The sequence below is a fragment of the Vulpes vulpes genome, unplaced genomic scaffold, assembly GCF_048418805.1.
Source record: "Vulpes vulpes isolate BD-2025 unplaced genomic scaffold, VulVul3 Bu000000699, whole genome shotgun sequence".
Classification (NCBI taxonomy): Eukaryota; Metazoa; Chordata; class Mammalia; order Carnivora; family Canidae; genus Vulpes; species Vulpes vulpes.
In genome coordinates this window covers 185,073-194,272 of record NW_027325697.1, presented here as the reverse complement: position 1 = coordinate 194,272, position 9,200 = coordinate 185,073, and positions in this window count along the sequence as shown.

The window sequence follows — 9,200 nt, the reverse complement described above, 5'->3', positions numbered from 1 at the left end:
AGAAATGCCTCAATCCAGGAATTTTCTTTCTGTTGATGCATTCATATTCACTGCTGGCCAGGTTGCTGGTTTTCATGGTTGAAAAACACCCCACAAGGACAGTTCAGAAGGATTTTCAGGGTATTTACACACAATATAAAATCATATCGTTATCTAGGACTGATTATGAATAAAAAAATAATTTCAGTGTTTGATCATACATTTTCACTAGGCGTATGTCGAAGCTATTAGTGCTATAGTCATAAATTTATTTTTCATATTTGTGACTTATGATCTGTTAGCCTTAAGATAGAATGAAACCCTTTACAGTGCCCTTAGGGTCTTATGGTCTGACTGCAACTACCTCCTTCTCAATTCTTCCATCGCTTTCACTTGCTCACTCCATCCTTGACACATCAGCCTTCTGTGCTTGCCAAATGGACAACCACACTCTCTGCTTACTTTTGTATGTCCTGTCACCAAGCCTAGAGCATCCTCCCCACCTCCCACATATATTCACATGACTCACAGCCTCACTGGATTCAAATCTCTTTCCAAATGTCATTTCGCCATGGAGGCCTTCCCTTGCCACCTTATTTAATATAACACCCCATCAATATTTGTACACACTGGTTTACCTTTCATCCTGGCTTATTGCCTTTCTCCTTCACCGGGATGTCAGGAGACAGAAGAGGGAAATGAGTTTTGTTTGGTGCTGCACCCACAGCTCCAGGAACAGTGCTGACACATGTATGTGCTCAGTAAATATTTGCTGAATGAAACACAGGCTGCTTAGGGTGCAGAGCACTCTGATGTCGTAGCTCATTGAAGGCTCACAGGACACGAGTGGTTGGTAAAAACTAATGAGGGAAGGGCTGGGAGAAGTAGAGTATTCTGCTTATGACCCAGGGAGGGAAAGAAAATTAGAAATATTATACCATCCCATCCCAAACCAAAGGCAGACTTGAAGTGAAAGCACAGTGGTAGCACTGTGTGATGTGTTCATGTGACATCTGGTTTAGGGCCTATCCAAGGCTGGTGTTCTATCATTGAGTAAACTCAGAAAACGTCCATGAGGCTTAAACCAGTACTGTGGCTAAGATACCAAACTCCCTTTCTCTAATTACAAATGCAAAAAAGGAATATGCTACCCTATATGCCACTAAAGTTGCCCTCTGGATTCACTTATACCTTGAGGTATGCATCTAACTCTGAGAAGACAGAATGAGAAAATTAAGCTCTTGAAACTCATTTTCATAGTTTTGTGTTTTCAATCCCCAATGCTAATGATCTTTTAATGCAGATTTTATCTATGAATTCTATTTATTATGAGTGGTCATTATCATTTGCGAGCTAATGCATTTACTTATTCATGTTAGGAAATAGAAATGCAGAATATGTGTTGTATCCTTTGATTATTAGCAGATAGCTCAATAACATTCTTAGAATAATGTTGCCCACAAACTTTCAAACTAATAACAGACTTTTGTGTACACAGAACACATGTTCCTTAAATGCTCTGAATAAAGCAGTAAGTTTAGGTCAGTAATAAGTTTATATAAATTAATAAATGCCAACTTCTTTGGGTTTAATAAGTTTTCCTACAGGCTTGGTGGCTAAATATAAGCCACCAGTTTTTAAAGTTGGAGGAAATCTTGTTTATTTTGAAGAAAATATGTAACTTTTGATTGTTTGACTCTAGAATAATGCAGGATTAATTAAATAGTTAATTAAGGATCAATTAAATATTAATCCTGTCGGGATTAATTAAATATAAATGAAAGATTCAACAGTTAGTTGAAAGCCATGATCTACTCTGTTGCCAACTAAAAGACAAACAAAAACAAAAATGAATCTATGACAAAGGAGACTATCATAGATTATCCAAAATTATAAAAACATATATTATTTGCAGTTTCCATAACTCATCATTCAAATGTATGCGCAGTCCCACCTACATTAACATTCCCAAAAAAGCTTTTCTAATTTCTGGCCTGAATCCTCCCTCTTTCTGTAATCATGCCCTACATCCTGGCCACTGCCCTCACCTATACATTTTTGAGATATTTATACTACTGGTCACTGTCAAGGTATGTTTTCTTCATAAGAAATAGCAGGATGGAAAGGATGTGGAGAAAAGGGAACTCTCATATAGTGCTGGTGCACACTTAAATTGGTGCAACTGCTCAGGAAAACTGCCCGGAGATTAGTCAAAACAAAACAAAACCCATACAATCCAACAATTTCATTTCTGGGTATTTAGCTAAAGAAAATAAAAACACCAATTCAAAAAAATATATGGGTTTCTATATTTATTACAGCATTATTTACAATAGCCAAGATACGGAAGCAACCTCAGTGACCATCAGTAAATGAATGAAGAAGAAGATGTGGTGTGTATGTGTATGAATATTACTCAGCCATTAAAAAAAGAATGAGATCGTGCCATTCATGACAATATGGATGGACCTAGAAGGTATTATGCTAAGTAAAATAAGTCAGACAGAGAAAGACAAATACCACATGTTTTCACTTACATGTGGAATTAAAACAAAACAAACAAAAACAACAACAAAAGAAATGGACTCATAAAAACAGAGAACAAACTAGTGGTTGCCAAAGGGGACAGGAATGGGAGATGCGTGAAGTAGGTGAAGGGGATTAAGAGGTACCAATTTTCAGCTACAAAATAAACACATTGTGGGAATGAAAAATGAAAAATACAGCATAGAGAATGTAGTCAATAATTAAAAAAATAAATATATGTTTGTTTGTTTTTCTACACTGGGCATTTCACTGAAAGGGAAGTCAATTTCAAAAACAGCCAGAATTAAAGTACTACCAAAATTCAGTGGGTTTTCCTGTTGTTTTTAAATGCATTTGGGTCACAGTAGTTGACTAGTTATCTTGAACAACCTCTCATCAGAGTAGTATATAGGTCTGCTGCTTACATTCAGCCACCTGTGCATCTAGGTCAAAATTTTTTGAAAATTCACAGCTTCTGGTAAAAATAGTCTCTAGGGAGGGTTATTCTATTATTAATAAATTGCATTAATACCATTCAGAAGGATTTCCCTTGCAATGTAGAGCCTGAAGACTGGGCCATCCCTGATTGCTCATCTCAGATAATCTCCATGGCACATTTAAAATATAAAAAGCTTCTTCATGACACTTTGAGGACCTCCTTGAATATAAGCTACATATATACAAGTAAGCCAAGTAGGTTATGTGTAAGACACTACAATACTACCACTTAGCTTACTTAGTTCATGCTACTCACGAGCTAGATACTAAAGAATTCTAATCTGTGTTCTTTTCAGTCAGTAGCTCCATTCTATTTAAAGTTGTTCTAGTTCCTCATCTCTCTGTTTTTGTAGTTAGCACAATGGTAAGTTTTTTAGGATAAATATAGCACATACTATATGCCTGGAGCTGATCAAAGCACTTTTTACGTATCTACTCAGCCTAACACTTACAGCAGAGACCTAAACTGTGATTGAATCACAAGATAGAATCAGTTCCAAATTCAGGACATAAACCTTTGAAATCCCTTTATAGAATAATGAGGAAGTAGAGGAAAGATGTTAAGGAGGAGGAAAAAAAGGAAAGTGAGAAAAAAGACAATGGGATATTTGCCAGAAGAATAATAAAGAGATGAAAGCATGTCAGATAGGTAAGTTCTATATCTTACATAGAGTAACTCATATTTCCACTGGCTACTGAAACTTCTGTTTTGCTCACACTTGATATCTGTGTGGATGACTGACAAAGACTGAGCTGCGAAAGCTCTTGGTAAGTCTCCCTATACTAAAAAGGACCCAGGCATTTTCACATTGGTGAGGGGACTACGAAGACCAATGCTATTGATATTTTGCATTACATGTTTCTAACATTTTGAATGTCTTAGTCTCTATTTTGAGTACCTAGTATGTCTGAGGCAACTTGTTATAAATATACATTACAACGATATAGGAGACATGGTTCTCACTCTTCACAATGTAGCTTTGACGTTTCTCTCACCAAATTTTCTTACCAGAGAAGTTTTTCTTCTCCATTGGTTGTCTCTGTGCTTGCCCTGTGACTTGTTTTGGCCAAGGTCATGTTACGATTATTATGCAAACAATGGCTTACAACTTGCTTGTTCAGTGGACTTCCTTCTTGAGACATGAGAATATATTCCCAATGGACACAGGAGCAGATCATCACCTACCACCAATCTGAAGTGGAAATACCTTAGATTAACTAATACTTATTAGAAATAAATGCTGATTATATTTTGACACCAAGATTTCTGAGGCTATTTGTTACATAGCAAAGGTAGACAGTTACTAAAAGAGAGAGCAGATCTGGTCCCTTTTTGAGCTTATTTTAGACCTCCTCGTAACTCTCAATATTCCAGGAATTTTGGCCTTCTTTCATGTCTTTAAACATACTACATTTATTCTGACTTTGTGACCCTTGGGCAAGCTTTTCACTGCTTGGATTTTCTTTCCTATGGGTTCCCTTGGAGCTCCTTCTCATCTTTCAGGTTTCAGCTTAACCATTTCCTAGGCAGGGAGGCATTCTCAAACCACAATGTCTAAATATAGACACACACCCACTCCTCCATTTCCTCTATGCCAATCACATACATTGTTTGGATCACTCACGTATTTAGAACAATTAATAAGTATTTGTTTTCTCATTCATTGTCTTTATGGCTACTTCTTTCAGATCAGATAATATATCACTATTTTTCTCTAACGTAACTATGTAACTACGATGAGCCACGGAATGCCTTTTCAATGAATAACTGTGTAAATGAATCAACTTTGAGGAGTGGTTTCATCCATTTATCATTCCCAAACTACCACAGAAACCACATGAATACTCCAAATAGTTAACCAACTCACAGGCAATAAAAATGTGTTCTTTTTGGATATAGACCTTTTTTTCCTTTTTTCCTACTTTAGACACTCTAGAATTTTATTTTTTTAAAAGTGCAACATCTGAAATAAGCATGACTGATATACTGGCAGTTCTAAGTTGGTACTCTGAAGGATGGTCAGATATTTTTGTTTTGTTTTTTTTTCCCACCACACTCTGCCTGGAACCTATCATTTAAGTGTTTTACAGGTCATTGATTAAGAAAATAAAGATTTAATAGTAGGAATATATTAATGTTCATCAAATTCTGGTTGCAACTGATACATTTAAACACCAGTTTTATTTTTTTCCAGCTTGACACTTCACTCTGGTTTTCTGATGTAACTGGATAGCATGTATCATCCTATGATTTGTTTCTTCCAAACCATTTGGCTTTAATAGTATATTCAAAAAGTGCAGAAAAAAAGGCTTATTTTTTTCTTTACACTTTTATTCCATTTTCCTTTCAGTCAGTATAAAGCTATTTACTAAATTATTTGCTAGATATGAGCATGAATTCTTACAAACTATATAGATGTATGAATACATATAATATCTACAATTATTTTATAGTATGACAAAGAATTCTACTTAAAGATAAGTCATGTATTTATCATCCTCCTCCTCTATCTGAAGCACTGAGTATGCTTTTTATATTTTGACATTTCTTTTTTCAGGAGTTATTTTGCTCTTTGAATCAACTTCTATAAGAAAGAAAAGTTAATAAGCTCCAAGACTCAAATTATAAAATGACACAAACTACACAATAACAAGTATGCATTAGTTCTTCTGTAATTTATATTCAAAATTGGAGAGATAATTTGCAAACACCTCATAATAAATCCTGAGCTAAAAGAAATGTTTGTCAAATTTTTGTCTCACTTTTCTTTCTGTGGTATGCAGATGTTCAGTTTTAAATTTGTCACATTTTCATACTTCCTTCTATATTGCTTGCTTTCTTTGATTTCTTTCCAAAAAATAAAACAAAAAGCAAGCAAATTAAAATTCATTGCTATGAAATGAATTTTGCAAAGACATTCATGTTTTTTTTTTCTTATTTTCCCCCTTTTCCCGAAGTTCTGCTTCTCAATTATTTTCCAATAAGTTTAGTATACCTTGAAATAACTATTAGGAACACTACATGCTCCATCTCCTAAGATTTAGTGTTACCTTTCTTGCCACTATTTGACATTATACAAAAAAAAAAGTAGGAACTCAGTCTCAAAACAACTGTTTATCTCAGTTTCGTATTTCTGTCTGAAACATACCAATGTATTAGAAACCAATAATTTAAATTTTTTCGAGTCCTTAAAAGTCTACATTGCATCACGCACAAATCCCTTCTGATTATCTTCACCATATATGTAGCTATTTCTCTAATCCATTAACTCTTTGTCTATTAAGTTGCAATAGCTCATCTACCCCTAAAATCTATTCTGTATCTGCTGTGTGGTTCAGCTTTATAAAGACCAACTCTGCTTATGTCCTTTGCTTGTTCAGAAACTTCTAGGAACAGCCTATGCTGCATTAGTCAAAGTTAGGTACAAATTCAGTTGGCCACTGAGGCATTCCTTTCCTTGACTCCTAACCTATTTTATGTTTTCGAACCACCAACCACCTTCATGAAATCTTTCCTTCTCCCTCCACTGGAACTCAAGCATATGCTCTAGGTTTAAATAATTCCTCGTCTTGAATATTTTTATCTCATTTTTTTCCCATGTAGAGATTCTATCCATGTTTTTAGGATTGCCTCACATCCCTTTTATCTAGGAAGTAATCACTGAGCACCTGTAGTCATTAACTCTCTAAGCCATAGTGTTTGACCTCTTTCATGATACTTACTAACTAATGTAAGTTAGTTAGATTTCAGATCTAACTGTATCCTGGCCAGTGGAGAGGGGACTGTATTAGTTAGGATTATACTGCAGATGACCCTGAACTAAATGGAAACTGAAAATTCCTTAGTATCTGTGTATTGTATGACATACTTACATACTCTGATTGATTTATTCACCCAGGATACCATTAATTCAAAAGGACAGTATCTGTGCGTATTACCATAGTGGACAAAACATTGAAAGAACCAAATTTCCTGTCCTCTACGCTCTCCAACCACTAGTGTCAGGACAAAATAGTCATGGACCAGGCCTCCTGCATTGAATAAATGTGACTGGCAATAATTGTCCAGCTAGTGACATTTTTAAGAAGAACATTGTGGATATTATTGGGTGTATCAGTGAGCTTTCTTTACATAAGAAACCACCTTAACATTTTGTATCTTAATATAGCTTTATGGTGTGGCAACTTGAACTGGGCTCAGGTGGGTAGTTCTGGGTAGACTGGTCTCATCACCCACCAGTTAACGTGAGGGTTGGCTGGCCCAGGAAGCCTCAGCTAGTGACTTAACCTCTTATCCTCACAGTCTCTCATCTTTCGTCAAGTTCAACCAGACCCTCATGCAGCAACTGAACATGATGCCAAGAAAAAATAAGCAAAAATGTTCAATGCCTCTTAAGGCTTGGCCTCAGAATGGCTACACTATTGCTTCTATCTCACTCTATTTATAAAGAAGAGTTACAAAGTCACTACAGAGGGGTATGGGCTACCACATGGGGTGCTCAAATTCCATTTTTTAAATAGCTCCCAATAAACAAGAGGCATCCTTCCACATTCTCGTGCCCTGAGTTCAGGCTTCCAACAGAGATTCCTGGCTTAGCCCTGACTATTAGAAGCTGAATCTGCGTTCCTTCATGCATCTCCTCTAGGGTTTTTATATCAGTATTGCAAAGGGAATTACTTTAATTGGCTTGTTTACTCCTTACACTCGTTCAGAGAGATGGGGGTTTAATTATTAATGAACCAACTGCTTTATTTAGGGGAAAAAGTTTTAAAATGACAGGAAATTAAACATTTGATGATGAGCCTAAAATTACCTGTACCTCATCTAATTAAACAATTAACAACCAACACATATTTAATATATTTTTTCTTTTCTCCCCCAAAGTATATAGTACAAGCAATTCATATTTTTTTAAGGAAATTCCATGTATTGATAGGTCTGGGGAGCCTTAACTTAAGAGGCTGAGTTGGGAATGAAAACAAATAGTACAGGCACAGGGCTCATGAGGCCAGGATTCTTTCTTGCATTCTCATATGGTCATTTTGAAGACATTCATTTGTGGCTCAGTCCATGGAAGGAAGAATCCAAAGGGATACTCAAATAATTAGAAGTCAAGAAGGGGAGTAATAGTTCTAGGGAGCCTATAAAAGTGTATAGATAAGTGAAAAGTGGTACAAAAGAAGGTTCTAGTTCTGGGTAGGGGAGAGATGTCCTGAGAAAAGTAGGGTAATTAAGGCCCTTGTGCAAACAAGTATAGCTGTTCCTAGGGAAACTGAAATATTCCTGGATATCATACTACTAACTGATCAGGATTAAGGTGAAAGAACATGGAAGCACCATCCTGTGAACGGAGGCAAAACAAATCACTAAATGGAAACCCAGAAGTAGTCACTTGAGTATACATACAATCATGGCTCTGATTGGCAGCAATGACTGTAGATAGAGACCTTCAGTGCAAAAGACCAGCTCAGGGAAAAGTGTAGAGATAATTATTTAGTTATTTGTGTATATATTCTATCATGTATGTATGTATGTATGTATGTATCTATTTTTAAATATTTCTTTCTGTGGTGCCTGGGTGGCAGAGTCAGTTAAAAGTCTACCTTTGGCTCAGGTCATGATCTTAGGGTCCTGGGATTGACAAGCCCCTCATTGGGCTCTCTGCTCAACAGGAAATCTGCTTCTCTCTCTCCCTGCCACTCTGCCTACTTGTGCTCTCTCTGTAAAATAAACAAAATCTTAAAAAATAAAAATAAAAGATTATTTATTTGAGAGAGGAAGGGACTGAGGAGGGGCAGAGGGAGAGGGAGAGAGAGTCTTAAGCAGAGTGCAGAGCCTGACACAGGACTCCATCTCATGACCCCGAGATGACAACCTGAACCAAAAGCAAGAGTTGGATTCTTAAACGACTGTGCCACCCAAGTGTTACATGTTTATGTTCTAATTAAATATATAATGTCAAATTCTGTATTGTATTGGGCCTGTTTTAGCAATTTAGTTTTACAAATTGTAGATACTATTTTTATCCAGTAAATATCAAGTGAATACCAAAAAATGTTATTATACCAGAAATGGAGATCTGCAACCATGATTTTGCCTCAAGGAAGGGCTCACTGCACTGCTTAGCTGCAAATGTATGGTTGTATGAAATCCTTCAGCTGTCAGTCTGCCTCAGTTTTGAGTAAAGATCAAGCCT